This window comes from Lithobates pipiens, unplaced genomic scaffold (genome assembly GCF_037356315.1).
Source record: "Lithobates pipiens isolate NorthernLeopardFrog02 unplaced genomic scaffold, aLitPip1_a1.2 Scaffold_22, whole genome shotgun sequence".
Lineage (NCBI taxonomy): Eukaryota > Metazoa > Chordata > Amphibia > Anura > Ranidae > Lithobates > Lithobates pipiens.
Window position 1 is genome coordinate 203,740,828 of NW_027507784.1, and position 18,875 is coordinate 203,759,702.

An 18,875-nucleotide genomic window follows, 5' to 3' on the forward strand; every position below is an offset into this window, starting at 1 on the left:
TCCATAAAGATCTCCCTCAAGCCTTTTACTCGCTCCACTCGTCCAAGACCAGGGGTGCCGCCATACTCCTCCACTCATCCCTCCCGATGGAGGTTAAGCAAATGTTCAGGGATCCTGAAAGTCGTTATATGATTGTGAAAGGGATTGTGCACAACAGGGAACTTACTATTGCTAGTGTTTATGCACCCAACGACGGCTCAGTGGCCTTTTTTAGGTCATTTTTTGAGAAATTAGCGCAATACCACTCCCCCCATATGATAATAGGTGGTGATTTTAACTCAGTAGCTAACGCTACTCTAGACTGCTCGTCGACTACGGTCGCATCTAGAGCATTCCCGAAATCTCTCACTGGTGGCTTACAGGATCTTCAACTCACTGACACCTGGAGGGCACATAACGTGGGTTGCAGGGAATTCACCTTTTTCTCCCATCCTCATAACAGTTATGCGAGATTAGACTACATATACACATCCCCAATCATACTTGCCAACTCTTTAGAGGCCTCCATCCACCCCTGTGTATGGTCGGACCATCAGGTTACATCTTTCACTACAGGGTTTATTAGGCTCGCCCCCACACCCCACTCCTGGAGATTAAATGAATCCATTCTCTCTGACCCAGCGGTAGATTCCCAATTAGCTCAATCTCTGGAGGACTATTTTTCTCTTAACGCCCACCCAGACATTCAGCCCTCACTTCTCTGGACGGCGCATAAAGCTGTCATTAGAGGGAAAATTATTAGTATTTCCGCTGCCCGTAACAAGTCTAATAGACTTAGAATAGTGGAGTTAACCAGGGAACTAGATCATTTATATAAAAATACGTCTCTACTACACTTAGATTCCACCAGGCAATCCATCGAACAAAAGCGCTTAGAACTAGACTCCCTTTTGTCATCCAAGGTTGAAAAGACACTCCGTTGGACTAAAGCCCGCTATTTACTATTTAATAACTCAGCATCAACTATGTTTGCTAGAAGATTGTCTAACTCGATTTGCCCCCCTCATTTATACCGGCTGTCTAATAAGGACGGATTTGTATCCTCACATCCCAAGGAGGTACTCAAAATCTTCGAGCAATTTTATACCAAACTCTTAGAGCCCTCCCACACTCTCCCCTCCCCTGAAGACTTGTCGTGGCTTCATGACATCCCCTTCAAGACTCTTTCCACCTCAAAACTAGACGAACTCAACGCCCCTATCACAACTCCGGAAATCTTAGGGGTCATCAAATCACTGAAAACAGGTTCTGCCCCAGGCCCTGATGGCTTTTTGGCCCTTTATTACAAAAAATACTCCATGATCCTGGCCCCTAGAATGGTACACCTCTTTAACTCAATCCTACTTGGCAATAGCTTCCCAGAGGAAATGTTGTTAGCCAACATGTCACTAATCCCGAAACCCAATAAGAATCATAATTTGCCCCAAAATTTTAGGCCTATCTCGGTTATAAACAATGATATCAAAATATTTAGTAGAGTTTTAGCCGACAGACTAACAAAGTTTGTCCCCTCCTTGATATCCCCCTTCCAATCTGGATTTATCCCACACCGCTTAATTACAGACAACATCCGCTTAGCGACAGACGTTATCCAAGACGCTAACTTATTTTCCCGCAAGCTCCTCCTGTTAAGCCTAGACATACAGAAGGCGTTTGACAGCGTTACATGGGATTACATCAACACACTTCTGCCACGCATGGGATTTCAGGGGAAATTCCTAGTAGGTTTCAAAGCCCTTTATGATAACCCTATGACCCGCATTAAGCTACCTGGCTGTTGCTCCGAATTCTTCCCAATAGGTAGAGGCACTAGACAAGGGTGTCCCCTTTCCCCTTTAATCTTTGCTTTAGCCCTGGAGCCCCTCGCGATTGCCCTTTTGAGACATCCTGATATTACTGGTTACACTAAGGGTGACGAAATGTACAAATTTTGCATGTATGCAGATGATGTTTTGATGTTCATAACCAATCCCCATGTTTCACTCCCCAACCTTTTTCTGACACTGTCAAGTTTTGCGAAGGTCTCTGGTCTATCCATTAATGTCTCCAAATCTGTGGCCCTTCCTATAGGTTTTGCTCCCACTGATTTAGCCCTTATTAAACAAAACTACTCCTTTACATGGGCCACTTCCCACATACCCTACTTGGGAGTAGGGCTGCCCGGAAATTTTCGCGATCTCTTTGGGGTTAATTATCCCCCATTGATTAGAAAACTTAAAAATACTATTAAAAGCTGGCTTTCTTTACATATCCCCTTTATAGAGAGAATCACAGCGCTCAAAATGGTCATCCTTCCCAGGCTGTTATATCTGTTTCGCTCCCTACCGGTTAAGCTTTCCAAATCTTTTCTCCTCAACCTTCAGTCCCATTTTAACAGATTCATTTGGAGTAATAGGTCGCCCAGGTTTGCCAGGGGAGTCCTATACAGCTCTATGAGAAGTGGAGGCCTAGGATTTACGCAACAAGCACAGTGGTCGATCCCTAACTCCAGAGTTCCTTGGGTGCGATTTGAGAGTGATTCGATAGCACCCTTTTATCTCCCTGGCCTTATGTGGTCAAAGCATCGACCTCACTCAACCTTATGCACGCTTAATATTATAGTTGCGGACAGCCTACTACTGTGGCACCGCTACAAACACAAATACAACCTCACTTCGGAGAGCTCTGTGGGCGCCTCTTACCTGGGCGATCCTAGGTTCCCCCCAGCCTATCTCCATCCTGAGTCTTTCAGATTGTGGGTTCAATGCAAACTTACTCAGTTACGGGACTTCGTGACGGGTTCTGATTTCATTCCCTTCTCAGTATTACAGACCCAGCACCAACTCCCCGACGGGGAACTTTTCAGATACCTGCAAATCCGTCACTTCTTTCTCTCCCATTACAGACTCCGGTCCCAGGTCCAACTCACCATCTTTGAGGATTTATGTTTTAACTTCCCACGCCAAAAAGGCCTGATTTCCCTGATCTACAAAGCTCTTGAGGGACTTACAGTGGTCCAGACTCTGAAGTATAGATCACAATGGGAACAGGAGCTTGCACTGGGGGCCGGTGTTGTGGACTGGGAGGAGGGATGGGACAACATGTGTAAATGCACCAGATCCTTAACAATTAGGGAAACAGCTATTAAAGTAATTACCAGATGGTACTACACGCCGGTACGTTTGCACAAGATTTACATTCATACATCCCCCAGCTGTTTTAGAGGTTGCAATCACCTGGGCACCTTTGTTCACATTTTTTGGGACTGTGAGCTGATTCGGCCAGTTTGGCAGGAGGTTTTGAGAATGATGGACAAGCTCGCTGGTCGTGCATTGTCCATTACTTACCACCACTGTCTTCTCTTCCAAACCCCGCAGGACACCCCTAAACCCCTAGTAAGGCTTGTTCATTCCATCTGTGTATCTATGCTATGGACTATAGCATTACATTGGAAGTCCCCGTCGATCCCTTTATCCCAGGTTCTCTCACGCATTGATCAAGTAATGCTGACTGAAAAGATTTTACATACTCTGCAAGACACGACTCATATATATGACCTAAAGTGGAACCCATGGTTCCTATTCCGATTACAAAAATGATCACACCGTGGATTTTTTTCTCTTGGCTATCTGAAAAAAAAAAAAAAATTAATTCTTTCTTTATTATTTTTTTCTCTTTTCTTTCTTTCTAGACTTTTCATTTCTTTCTTAGTGTTGTCTATTTTTATACATTACAAATATGAAGGTCAGGACATTGAATATTTTAGCTTTCCCTTTCTTGCGATCTTTCGTTGGATGTAAGATCTATACCAATGTTTATATTCTTTGTATGGTCCGTAGAATCCTATGGTCTGTTCGCCATTTTATTATAATCTTGTCATCCAACTGCTTATGATGTATATGTCATTTGATCCTTTTTGCTGACGCTGTTTTCTATTTATCGCTTTAATAAACTTTTTTGAAAAAAAAAAAAAAAAAAGAACCTCAAATCAGGTTCTGCTCCAGGCCCCCGATGGTCTCCCTAACCCCTATTACAAGACATTTACCACCACGCTGACTCCACATTTGACACAATTTTTTAACGCAAAGACACAGGGAACCCCACTTGATCCTCACCTAAACACAGCCTACATTGCAGTAATACCAAACCAGGTAAAAACCTGGAAGAAGTCAGTAATTATAGACCCATCTCCCTCATCAATGGCGACTTAAAAATTCTTACCAAACTCCTTGCAAATCGTCTAGCTTCCTTCAGTCACCAATATGATCATAAGGATCAAGTGGGGTTCATCCCAGACAGACAGGGCCCTGATCAGATCAGAAGAGCCATAGACATAGTCTCCATCTTCCAGACAAACTGGCCAGGAGGTCCAAAACAATCAGGCATGCTTTTATCACTGGACCTTCAAAAGGCCTTCAATTTGGTCTCCTGGCTATACATCTTTACAATCCTTGAACGTTGGGGCTTTGGCGACAAGTTTATGAGCCTGATTCAAGCTCTTTATTCAAATCCTAAAGCCTATATTAGGCTTCAAGGCCACTACTCCAAACCAATACATATAGCCAAAGGCACCAGACAAGGCTGTCCTTTATCTCCGCTAATCTTTGCAATAGCAGTTGAGGCACTCGCCATCACCATTCGCTGGGACCCCAACATACAAGGCATTTAATGTGGTTCTCAGGTTCACAAATGTGGCCTGTTTGCAGACGACAAACACTGATGCCTAGTCACGGATTCCTATCTTAGGGAAAAAGACACATGGTCATTTCCGTCCCTCTCCTTACATTCACACCTAGGGGTTGGGGGTTCCTCCTCTTGGGCACAGCTAGCTCCCATTGGGGGTGTCCATGGAGGAGGTACACCTCTGACCATTAACAGGAATACCAACCCTTCATTCTAACACTACCATGTATGTCTACAATGATTTTACCTTTTTATATCTCTGATGTGTTACACTCAATTCATCTTGTTGTGCTGCCTGTAACCTTTCTATGTTTTGACTGAATCAATATTCTGAATGTCACTTTCAAATGTATTATTCTTGTTGTGATACAAAATAAAATACTTTGAAATAAAAAAAATAAAAAAATAATAATCTTGACCTAGGAGGACGAGGTCCATATGGAGTAGGAGGTTGAGATGGCGGTGGATGTGGCGGTGTAGGTGGCGGAGGACGAGGTAGCTAACACTGGTTTTTGTTTTTAAATTAGGGTACACCCCAAAAGAGTGAGAAAGATCAAAAATACAACAATGGCTGGGTAAGGCGGTATACATGTCTATTCTGCACAAGGTACGGACAAGTCCTTTGGGATCCATGCCTGGTTCATTTTAATGAATAGGAGCTTGTCCACATTGGCTCTGGACAGGCGGCTGCGATTGTCTGTGATAACGCCCCCTGCCCTGCTAAATACACGTTCAGATAATACACTGGCTGCAGGGCAGGCCAGCACCTCCAAGGCATAAAGGGCAAGCTCAGGCCATGTGCCCAATTTGGAGACCCAGAAGTTGAAGGGGGCAGACCCGTCATTAAGTACGTGTAGGCATGTGCACACATACTGCTCCAGCATGTCGGTGAAATGCTGCCTCCTGATAACACGTTCCATATCAGCTGGTGGGGCTGGATCTTGTGGCGTTCTGACAAAGCTTTTCCACATTTAGGCCATGCTAACCCTGCCTTCTGAGGTGCTGGCGGTGCCCCGGCTGCATTGACGACCTCTTCCTCCTCCTCTGCCTTCGCCTTGTGCTTCCACTGTGCCCCCGCTGTCAGACTGGATTTCCACCAGCAGCAGGTCTACAAGCGTGCGCTTGTACTCGTGCATCTTACGATCATGCTCCAGCAAGGGGAATTAGGGACTGGACGTTGTCCTTGTAACAGGGATCCAGCAGCATGGCCACCCAGTAATCAGCACCAGTTAGAATGTGGGCAACTCGGCGGTCAATGCGGAGACACTGCAGCATGTAATCGATCATGTGTGCCAGGCTGCCCAGAGCCAACGAAAAACTGTCCTCTGTGGGAGGTGTATCGTCTGTGTCCTCTGTATCCCCCCAGCCACGCACCAGTGATGGCCATGAGCTGGTCTGGGTGCCACCCTGCTGTTAACATGGTTCCTTCTCCTCCATCTCCTCCTTCTCATCCTCCACATCGTATTCCTCCAGAAATGTGCCCTTATTGGACAATTGTGTACCTGGCGTTTGTTGGTGCAGGAATCCACCCTCGGAACCACTTGTGAATGACTGTCCTGAAAGCCTTTGAAATTATCCCTCTTCCTCCTCCTCCTCCTCCTGTGCCACATCCTCTTCCATCATCGCCCAAAGCGTTTTTTCAAGGAGGCATAGAACTTGGATAGTAATGCTGAGAGCGGCTTCACCAGCACTGGCCATGTTGGTGGAGTACTCAAAACAGTACAACAAGGCACACAGGTCTCACGTGGAGGCCCAGTTATTGGTGGTGAATTGGTGCTGTTCCGCAGAGCGAATCACGCGTGCATGCTGCAGCTGAAACTTCACTATCACCTGCTGCTGCTCGCACAGTCTGGCCAGCATGTACTAGGTGGAGTTCCACCTAGTGGGCACGTCACATATGAGGCGGTGAGGGGGAAGGCCGAAATTACGCTGCAGCATTGACAGGAGAGCAGCAGCAGGGTGAGAACGCCAAAAGTGCGCACAGACGGCCTGCACTTTCTGCAGCAGCTCTGGCATATGGGGGTAATTTTTAAGGAACCTCTGGGTCACCAAGTTCAGCACATGCTCCAGGCAAGGTATTTGTGTCAAACTGGATAGGCCCAGAGCTGCTATGAGATTTCGCCCATTATCGCACACGACCAGGCCGGGCTTGAGGCTCACTGCCACCAACCACTCATCGGTCTGTTGTTCCATGTCCCTCCACAACTCCTGCGTGGTGTGGGGTTTTTCCCCCAAACAGGAAAGCTTTAAAACTGCCTGCTGTTGTTTACCCCTGGCTGTGCTGAAGTTGGTGGTGAAGGTGTTACGCTGACCGGATGAGAAGGCGGTAGAGGATGAGGAAGCGGAGTAGGAGGAGTTAGGAACAGGAAGCAAACTGCAATCCTTGGTGGTGGAAGGACATGCGCCAAACTGCTATCCGCCTTAGGCCCGGCCGCCACTGCATTTACCCAGTGTTCTGTGAGATATAACGTCCCTGACCATGCTTACTGGTCCACGTATCCGTAGTTAGGTGGACCTTGCCACAGATGACATTGCACAGTGCACACCTGATTTTGTCCCCCACTTGGTTGTGCAGGGAAGGGATGGCTCGTCTGGAAAAGTAGTGGCAGCTGGGCATGACGTACTGTGGGACAGCCAATGCCATCAGGCTTTTAAAACTCTGCGTCTCCACCAGATCGAATGACAGCATTTCAAAGGCCAGGAATTTTGAAATGCTGGCATTCAGGGCCAGGGATCGCGGGTGGGTAGGGGGGTACTTCCTCTTCCGCTCCAGTGTTTGGGAGATAGAGAGCTGAATGCTTCCATGGGACATTGTGGAGATGGTTGGTGACCCAGGTGGTGTGTTGCTGGCAGATCCTCTGTTTGTGGGTTGGCAGGTGCCACTGTCACTACAGAGGTGGATGAAGAGGCTGAGACTGCAGCAGAAGAGGAAGCAGGAGGAGCCAGAGACCTTTCTTGGTTTTTGTGGTGTCTACTCCACTGCAGCTCGTGCTTTGCACTTAGATGCCTGGTCATGCAGGTTGTGCTCAGGTTGAGAACGTTTATGCCTCGCTTCAGGCACTGATTGTACAGCATGCAACCCACTCGTGTCTTGTCATCAGTACATTGTCTGAAGAACTGCCACGTTAGGGAACTCCTTGGACCTGGCTTTGGTGTGCTTGGTCCCTTGCTGCATTGGGCAGTAGCAGGCGTACTGTCTAGAGGACGGACCCTCCGCTTTTGCACCCTGCTCCCTCTTCTGCTGTGCTGGTGGCTCTGTGCGACCACCGCCTCTTCCTCCGAACTACACAGGTCACCTGCATGATGTTGATGCCATGTGGGGTCGAGGACCTCATTGTCCTCCACATCATCATCCACCCAGTCTTCAGCCCTACCCTCCTTGTCGGTCCACACAATTGCGAAAGCAGCAGCAGTTGGCACATGTGTTTCGTCATCATCCGAGACGTGCTGCAATGGTCCTCCCATGTACTTATCTTCAAACATAAGTGGTTGGGCATCAGTGCACTCAATCTCTTCCACTTCTGGGGCAGGGCTAGGTGGAAGGCCCTGGAAAACCCTTCTAACAGAGTCATCAAAAAGCAGAAGAGACTGCTGCATGATTTGGGGCTCAGACTGCTTGGCTGATTTGAAAGGGGGTGAGGTGAAAGACTGATGGACATCGGCTGCAGGTCCCAACTCTGATCTTTCAGCATTAGACTGGGTGGGAGACAATGTGAAGGAACTGGAGGCACTGTCAGCAACCCAATCTACTAGCGCCTGTACTTGTCCTGGCCTCAAAATTCATAGAGCCGCATTAGGCCCGACCAAATACCGCTGCAGGCTCTGTCGCCTACTCGCAACTGAGGAAGGTGTTTCACTTGTGCGCGTTGCCAGCAGATCAACCACTTCCTCTCCCTACAACAGGATCTCCACCAGCAGCACCACGACCGGGGCAACATCCCTTATTTGACGTTCTCCTCATATTTATCAAATTTAGGATCTTGCCCTTTATGGGTGTTTTTTTGAATAGCAGAATAGAAGAACAGTATCTAAAGTGTGTATCTCACACGTACAGATATGAAGGAAACACTGCAAAATATCTGTTTTTGCCCTAAATGGGTGTTTTTAGAATAGCAGAATAGAGCAACAGTAGCTAAACAGTGTACCTCACACGTAGAGCTATGCAGAAATGCACCAAAAAGAAAAAAAATTTGACCTAAATTATTATTTTTTGGAATAGCAGAATAGAAGAACAGTATCTAAAGTATGTATCTCACTCGTACAGATATGCAGGAAACACTGCAAAATATATTTTTTTGCCCTAAATGGGTGTTTTTAGAATAGAAGAATCGAGCAACAGTATCTAAATGGTGTATGTCACACGTACAGATATGCAGAAAATGCTATTCAAACAAAAAAAATGTTTTCCCTAAATTATTATTTTTTTGAATAGCACAATACAAGAACAGTATCTAAACGGTGTATCTCACACGTACAGATATGATGAAAATGCTATTCAAAAAATAATAATTTTGCCCTACATTATTATTTTGGAATAGCAGAATAAAACAACAGTATCTAAAATATTTTTTTTTTTGCCCTAAATGGGTGTTTTTAGAATAGCAGAATAGAGCAACAGTATCTAAATGGTGTATGTCACACGTACAGATATGCAGGAAACACTGTAAAATATTTATTTTGGCCCTAAATGGGTGTTTTTAGAATAGCAGAATAGAGCAACAGTATCTAAACGGTGCATCTCACAGTAACATATGCAGTGCTGGCGCACTGAGCTTGCATAAAATACCTGCCAATGCCAACCTAACTGACAGACAGATAAAAGTTATATTTTCTCTGGCACTGGGCTCAGGGCAGTGTAAAAAGAATGTGCACTGCACCCACACAACTAAATCAAGGTAGATCATTGAGTAATTAGATTTCTGAAGCAGGACTCCTATCTAATTCTATCCCTCAAAACAGCAGCAGAAACCTTTCCCTACACTATCTAAAGCAGAGTGACATTCTGTGCTGTGTGCCTCTAGCTTATATAGAGGCTGGGTCACATGCTGCACTGGCCAATCACAGCTATGCCATTAGTAGGCATGGTTGTGATGGCTTCTAAGGGCACACGAGTTAAATGAATGCTAATTGGCTGCCCTGCAGCTTTTAAAAAAGCGACATTACATTACCGAACACCGAACCCGAACCCGAACATACAGTAAATTGTTCGGGTCCGGGACCCAAAAACCCAAAAGTCCGATACGAACCCGAACTTTACAGTTTGGGTTCACTCAACCCTAGTTATTTCCATAAAAAGTGTTCGGGGACCCGGGTACTGCCCCAGGGGACATCTATCAATGCAAAAAAAAAGTTAATAAAATCAATATTTTTGTATTGAATATTTCACAAAACATAAGTGAAAAAATATGTAGAAAAATAGTCACTCAGACATGCACTTCTTCAGCTTTTACACAGTCTTGAGAATTATTCTATAACAAAATCTGTATACAATAGACATGTAAACCAAGGTAAAAAATTTGATATATAAAGTATATCTTGTTAGATCAAGAGTGAGGAACACCACACACCTGCCCAGGCACCCCAACTGGGAACACACTGCACTCTTTTTGGGGGTTGCTGTATTGTTTTCATTGTTAGATAACTTCTAGTGTTATATATAGGCATGGGGCGTGGTCACGGGTGATGTCACACGGTGACCCTGCCCCTTATGACATCAGAAGAAGAAGAACCAAAGAGCGTGGAGGAGTCAGAAGAAGACCCCCGAAGTCGGAAGAAGACCCCCAGAGCTGCCTAATAAATTACTTTAAAAACCTGTCTAGTGTGTTTTTTTTATTGACACTTTTTTCCCCAGGTGAATGGGTACACTCTTTTGCTAGCGGAGGAGCCCGGCTTTCTCCTTCATCGCTGTCATCACCATTGACATCTTCTTCTTCTTCCTTCTTGTTTTCATTCGATGTTGACACTACGCTCTCTCCTGCTGTAATGCCGTGGACACGGTGCGTGGCGACTTATATAGGCATAAGGGGCTGGGTGAACAGGTGATGCCACATGGTGACCCCACCCCTTATGACATCACAGTCCCAGCATGCCCCAGGTAGGGGTACGATGTACCCCATACTCATTCACATAGGGTGGGGGGCGGGATCTGGGGGCCCCCTTATTAAAGGGGGCTCCCAGATTATGATAAGCCCCCTGCCCGCAGACCCTGACAACCAATGACCAGGGTTGTCGGGAAGAGGCCCTTGTCCTCATCAACATGAGGACAATGTGCTTCAGGGTGGGGGGCCGCAGGGTACCCCCCTTCCCCAAAGCACCTACGCCCCCATGTTGAGGGCATGCGGCCTGGTACGGTTCGGGGGGGCACTCGCTCGTCCCCACCCCCCTTCCTGACCAGCCAGGCTGCGTGCTCTGATAAGGGTCTGGTATGGATTTTGGGGGACCCCCACACAGTTTTTTGGGGGGTAGGGGTTCCCCTTAAAATCCATACCGGACCTAAGGGCCTGGTATACTCCTGGAGGGGACCTCATGCCCCTTTTTTTTTAGGGAGGCGACATTGTTGCTTCTTTCTCACGCTTACTGCAATAGGAAAATGTGACATTTTCCTATTGCAGCCAGCGCAAGATGTGCAGTGCCCTGTCGCCGAGAACCAGTACCCTGTCGCCGAGATCCCATCGCACTGGAAACACATTCTCTCGTTCAGGTACTGTAAGTAGTATATGAAAAAGACATTGGTGTTCGAAAAAGAAAAAAGTAAGAACTATAAAATATAAACGTATAAAATTATATAAAATTAAGTTAGGAAAAAAATTAAGAAAAACACAGTCAGATAGTTACTTTCCTTTGGTAGTACAATATGGTTTATAAGTGATACAGTTAGGTCTTATGTTTCATTGTGTACCAATGTACACATTTTTCGCATATTTTTTGGGCTTTACTGTAATTGTTTTAGGTTGATACATATAACATCTTGTACGCTGTGTTAGTCGTATTTATTACTTCAAGTAGAGACAGGGTTTGTTGATCTCTCCAATGGTGCATTATCGTTAATCGTGCATTCAGAAGAATGTGCACGGATATGGTCCTGTATAATAGTGGAATTAACTCTATGTCTAAGGATAAAATTGCATTTCCCTGTGACATGGGTACTTTAATATTCAATACTTGTGAAATTACTCTATATACTCCTTTCCAAAGGGAATTATAGTAGGGCAAGACCAAAGTATATGGTACAATGTTCCCACAGCACCACAGTTCCTCCAGCAGGTATTGGAACTTTGTGGTGAGAATTTAGCTATTCTATGGGGTGTCAGATACCATCTGAAGAGGCTTTTCTGTGATAATTTCCATAAGTTTAAACTCTTTGTCGCAGCGTACGTGATGTGAAGTGCCTTTTGCCATTGTTCCTGGGAGTAAGAGGTATCTAAATCCTTCTCCCAGGCAATCATATGAGTTGTTTTCAAGGGTATATCCTTATTTTTTAGTATATTATGAACAACAATATACCTTTGATCTTGGTGGTAGGGTTTGTGTAGTACTGGAGTACTCTCCCTGGCATCTCAATATTTGTTTTCAAGTTGAAGCATAGTAGATATGTAATTCTATGGTATGTGTAATATTCTGAGTTAGCTAAGTTGTATTCTATTTGTAAGGACCTGAAGGTTTTTTGAGTTGGACCAATCATCATATCTTAAATTTTTCTATGTATTTTTCCACCCAGCTTGAGACAGTTAAGTCAGGTATGATGTGTGTCAAGCTAGAGGTAGGCATTGATAGCGTGGAGGTAATGGAGTCCTGAGATGGAGTGTTCAACCACTTGACAACTGGGAACTTAAACCCCCTTCCTAACCAGACCAATTTTCATCTTTCGGTGCTCTCACACTTTGAATGACAATTACTCAATCATGCAACACTGTACCCATATGAAATAGTTGTCCTTTTTTTAATAGAGCTTTCTTTTGGTGGTATTTAATTAAGGCTGGGTTTTTTTATTTTTTGTTCTATAAATCAAAAAGACTGAAAATTCGGCATAAAATAAATAAATCTTTGTTTCTCTTAAAATTTATTGCAGAGTGGAGTATTGGCGAGTATTGGCAGAGTATTGGCAGAGTATTGCAGAGTATTTCAGAGTATTGCAGTGTTGCAGAGTATTGGCAGAGTATTGCAGAGTATTGCACAGTATTTCAGAGTATTGGTAGAGTATTGCAGAGTATCGGTAGAGTATTGCACAGTGTTGCAGAGTATTGCGCATTGTTGCAGAGTATTGGCAGTTTTGCACAATATGGGCAGAGTACTGTCACAGAGCAGGGCTGTGGGCACTACACATCCAGCCCACAGTGCTGCTGCAATCTCTCTGCCTCTCCCCTAGCACTGTACTGATCAGTACAGAGAGGGGAGGGAGGAACCGGCATCATGACATGACGCTGGTTTGTTTACACGTGATTGCTCCGTCATTTGACGACCGTTTACCATGATCTGTCCATGGACACCCTCTCAGAAAAACACAACCGCACTGTAGTCTTCTTTCGGCTATTGCCTGGTCGGCAAGTGGTTAACAAAGCTCTCCAGGCATAAAGTGATGCTGTGATGGTGGGAGAAAGTGATGTGTATCTAGGGGTGTATTGTTGGCTTGTAAGAAGAAAGTGATAAAGATCGCCCCTTTAACCACTTAAGGACTGCCGTATTGCCAATGTACGTCAACACAATGGCACAGGCAGGCACAATCACGTAAATGTACGTGCCTGCCTTCCAGCGGGTGGGGGGTCCGATCGGACCCCCTCCCGTTGGATACGAAGGTCCGGTTCGCTCCAGGAGCGCTCCGTGATGAGGGGATGGCCGTTGGTTTTCGGCCACCCCCTCTGGATCGCTCCTGGCCAATGAGAAGCTTCCTCCCACTGTGTATTGTTTACACAGGAAGGAGGAAGTGATGTCATTCTCCTCGGGGCGGTCTTTTTGACCGGACTACGAGGAGAAGACTAATAGTAAGTGTACACCAACACTACACTGACATGTAGGTACACACAGGCACACAAACCCCCCCCCCCGATCCCCCCCCCGATCGCCCCCGATCCCCCCCGCCCCCCCACCCCCCCAGTCACAGTGTCACTGATTGCATTGATCATTTCTTTACTGATCAATGCATTCAGTGTCAGTTGTGACAGTAAAAACTGTCAGGACAGTTAGTGTTAGGTCCAGGGTAGCCCCCTATCACCCCCCAATAAAGATTTAACCCCCTGATTGCCCCTAGAGTTAACCCTTTCACCCCCTTTTGCCAGTGTCACTAAGCGATCATTTTTCTGATCGCTGCATGTGTCGCTAGGTAGCTAGTTATTTTTTTAGGTTCACCGCCAGGTTTTTATATCGCTAGGTACCCCGATATACTACCCAATAATGGTTTTAACCCCCTGATTGCCGCTAGTTAACCCTTTCACCCCCTTTTGCCAGTGTCACTAAGCGATCGTTTTTCTGATCGCTGCATTAGTGTCGCTACAGTCGCTAGGTAGCTAGTTATTTTTTAGGTTCACCGCCAGGTTTTTATAGCGCTAGGTACCCCGATATACTACCCAATAATGGTTTTAACCCCCTGATTGCCGCTAGTTAACCCTTTCACCCCCTTTTGCCAGTGTCACTAAGCGATCATTTTTCTGATCGCTGCATCAGTGTCGCTAGTGTCGCTAGGTAGCTAGTTATTTTTTTAGGTTCACCGCCAGGTTTTTATATCGCTAGGTACCCTGATATACTACCCAATAATGGTTTTAACCCCCTGATTTCCGCTAGTTAACCCTTTCACCCCTTTTGCCAGTGTCACTAAGCGATCGTTTTTCTGATCGCTGCATTAGTGTCGCTACAGTCGCTAGGTAGCTAGTTATTTTTTTAGGTTCGCCGCCAGGTTTTTATAGCGCTAGGTACCCCGATATACTACCCAATAATGGTTTTAACCCCCTGATTGCCGCTAGTTAACCCTTTCACCCCATTTTGCCAGTGTCACTAAGCGATCGTTTTTCTGATCGCTGCATCAGTGTCGCTAGTGTCGCTAGGTAGCTAGTTATTTTTTTAGGTTCACCGCCAGGTTTTTATAGCGCTAGGTACCCCGATATACTACCCAATAATTGTTTTAACCCCCTGATTGCTGCTAGTTAACCCTTTCACCCCCTTTCACCAGCGATCACAGTATAAGTGTCACTGGTGACGCTGGTTAGCCAGTTAGTTATTTAGGTTCCCCGTCAGGTTTTTATATAGCGCCAGGGACCCCCATATACTACCTAATAAAAATTTGAACCCCCTGATTGCCCCTAGTTAACCCTTTCACCACTGATCACCATATAAGTGTTACGGGTGACTCTGGTTAGTTTGTTTTTTATAGCATCAGGGCACCCACCATTTATTACCCAATAAAGGTTTAACCCCCTGATCACCCGGCGGGTGATATCAATTAGGTTTTAGGGTCAGGGTCTGCGTCGCCCCAGGCAGCGCTAGGTTAGTGCCAGTACCGCTAACACCCACACGCAAAGCATACACCTCCCGTAGTGCTATAGAATCTGAACAGATCAATATCTGATCTGATCAGATCTATACTAGCGTCCCCAGCAGTTTAGGGTTCCAAAAAAACGCATTGTTAGCGGGATCAGCCCAGATACCTGCTAGCACCTGCGTTTTGCCCCTCTGCCCAGCCCACCCAAGTGCAGTATCGATCGATCACTGTCACTTACAAAACACTAAACACATAACTGCAGCGATCGCAGAGTCAGGCCTGATCCCTGCCATCGCTAACAGGTTTTTTGGTAGCATTTTATATTTAAATCCGGAAGGCAGTGCTTGGTTTTCGGGGTCCCGTACGTGGCTAGGCTCCCAAAAAGTCCCCCACATGTGGGATCCCCGTACTCGGGAGAAGCAGCAGAATTTATTTTGGGGTGTAATTTGACTTCTGCCCATAGCATGTGTGAGCAATATATCATTTAGTGACAACTTTGTGCAAAAAAAAAAAAAGTTTGTAATATTCCCGCAACTTTTGGCAAAATATAAAATATTCCATGGACTCAACATGCCTCTCAGTAAATAGCTTGGGGTGTCTACTTTCCAAAATGGGGTCATTTGGGGGGGTTTTGTGCTATTTTGGCATTTTATGGCCTTCGAAACTGTGATAGGTAGTGAGGAGTTAAATCAAAAATTTGCACCCTTAGAAATCCTGAAGGTGGTGATTGGTTTTCGGGGTGCCGTGCGCGACTAGACTCCCAAAAAGTCCCACACATGTGGTATCCCCGTACTCAGGAGAAGCAGCAGAATGTATTTTGGGGTGTCATTTCACATATGCCCATAGCATGTGTGAGCAATATATCATTTAGTGACAACTTTGTGCAAAAAAAAAAAAGTTTGTAATATTCCCGCAACTTGTGGCAAAATATAAAATATTCCATGGACTCAACATGCCTCTCAGTAAATAGCTTGGGGTGTCTTCTTTCCAAAATGGGGTCATTTTGGGGGGTTTTGTGCTATTTTGGCATTTTATGGCCTTCGAAACTGTGATAGGTAGTGAGGAGTTAAATCAAAAATTTGCACCCTTAGAAATCCTGAAGGTGGTGATTGGTTTTCGGGGTGCCGTGCGCGACTAGACTCCCAAAAAGTCCCACACATGTGGTATCCCCATACTCGGGAGAAGTAGCGGAATATATTTTGGGGTGCAATTCCATATATAACCATGGCATGTGTGAGCAATATATCATTTAGTGACAACTTTTTGTAAAAAAATTTTTTTTTTTTTTTGTCATTATTCAATCCCTTAGGACAAAAAAAATAAATATTCAATGGGCTCAACATACCCATCAGCAATTTCCTTGGAGTGTCTACTTTCCAAAATGGGGTCATTTGGGGGGGATTTGTACTGCCCTGCCATTTTAGCACCTCAAGAAATGAGATAAAGTCATAAATTAATGAGTCATAAATTAAAAGCTGTGTAAATTCCAGAAAATGTACTCTAGTTTGTAGACGCTATAACTTTTGCGCAAACCAAAAAATATACGCTTATTGACATTTTTTTTACTAAAGACATGTGGCTGAATAAATTTTGCCCTCAATGTATGACTAAAATTTAGTTTATTCGATTTTTCTTATAACAAAAAGAAGAAAATATCTTTTTTTTTCAAAATTTTCGCTCTTTTTCCATTTATATCGCAAAAAAAAAAAATCGCAGAGGCAATCAAATACCATCAAAAGAAAGCTCTATTTGTGGGAAGAAAAGGACGCAAATTTCGTTTGGGTGCAATATTGCATGACCGCGCAATTACCAGTTAAAGCAGCGCAGTGCGAAATTGCAAAAAGACCTCTGGTCCTTAAGGTGTTTATTGGTCCAGAGCTGAAGTGGTTAAGTTATATATTTTCCAATTCTTTCCATCTAGTATTGAGGCTTTGGGGGAACCATGTTTTAATTTGCGCCAATATTAGTAGCCAATGTAGTAGTCTTTAAGTACTACTAAGTCCACTCCTCCCACCTTTCTAGTATTGATTAGTTTGGAGAAGGCACACCTTGCCCTCTTTCCTTGCCAAAGATATCTGTTGATCATAGATTGGGCTTTAATAAAAAAAGATTTTAGGCACTGGGATAGGGATCGTTCTAAATAGGTATAGAAATTGTGGTAGCAGTACAATTTTAAAGGCTGCCAGTCTCCTGAACCAGGATAATTCTGTTTTTGCTAGATCTTGGAGTTTGGGATGTAATTTGTTTAAGAATATGGAGTAATTTGCTTTGAACAATTCCTTTGTCTTAGGCGTTAAGGTGATGCCTAGTGTTCCATGTGTATGGTTATAATTGTTCCATTTTGTGCCTAGTTTTAGGAGGTATATTAATGCCAAAGATGTATGACTTAGTGTTGTTTACTTTGAAGTAGGATATACTGTTGAACATTTTGAGTGTTTGATGTATTGAGGCTAATGAGGTCTCATGAGTATAACATCATCAGCAAATAGACTGATGGTGTGTGCTGGGTTGTTAGACCTATGTCCTGTAATTTGAGGGTGGTTGCGTATGTAACTCGCCAAAGGTTCCATGAGAAGGTTGAAAATTAATGGTGAAAATGGGAACCCCTGGTGAGTTCCATTTGTAATATTAAATGGAGTGGAAAGTGCCCCCGAGGTGTAAACCCTGGCAGAGGGTTTGGAATATAATGCCATAATTGCAGAAAATATGGTGCCTTGGAATCCAAACTTCTTCTATACCCTGGCAAGATATCTCCAATGTATCCGATCGAACGCCTTCTCTGCATCCAAAGCTAGGAGCAGAGAAGGCATTCCCTTCAGATTTGCATGGTGGATTATATTAATTAGGCACCTAGTGGTGTCAGTGGTTTGACGTTCTTTTGTAAATCCAGATTAATCCATATGTATTAGCTGTAGAAGTATGTTTATCAGCCTTAGTGCGATCAATTTGACATATAGTTTCATGTCATTATTAAGTAATGATATCAGCCTGAAATTCTGTGGAAGAGATGGTTCCTTCCCTTTTTTGGACAGGGTGATTACAAGTGCTTGGAATTGGGAACCTCCACTCGGGCAAGTTCGTCCTTGAGTCCTTTGGACGAGCCAAGGTGGAATTGATGGCGTAAGGCCGCATCATTCCATTCGGAATCTGAGGCCCATAAGTGGAATTCTGCAACAGCGGGTCGAAGACCCCGTTACAAAGTATGGAGGATGGATTCTGCGGTGGCAGTGTGCTGGGGATCATCATATAGCTGGGCCATTGCTTCAAAGAAGGAAGAAAGAGAGTCCAGGACTGATTGGGACTCTCCAAGGAGTAGGGAAATAACAAATCCCACCTTAGTGATTTCAAGTGAGAAAGTTCTTGGCTGCAAGGCAAACTAAAGTTCACAAGAGTTCCTGAATGCAGGGAACTTGTGCCGATTGCCTGAGAATTGCTCTGGTGCAGGAACTAGGAGTTCTGGTGGTGATATGACATGTGAGGAAGCAAAAACAGTCTTTTCAGAAGTGGGGCAGTCTGGTGTGATAACAGATACAGCAGTTGTTGAGGCAAAAGTTTGGATGCGACTTTCCAGTTGTGCATGACTCTTTTGCAGAGTGCTGACTGCCCACGTGAGGGAGACAAGTTACTGGCATAGCAGTTCAAATGGTGAAGCCTCTCTCTCAGTCTCCGACATCTGGCTGAGTGGTACTTTCACATACCTGGTGGAGACTGAGCTGTAGAGAGGGCTTCTCTTGCACCTCCTGTC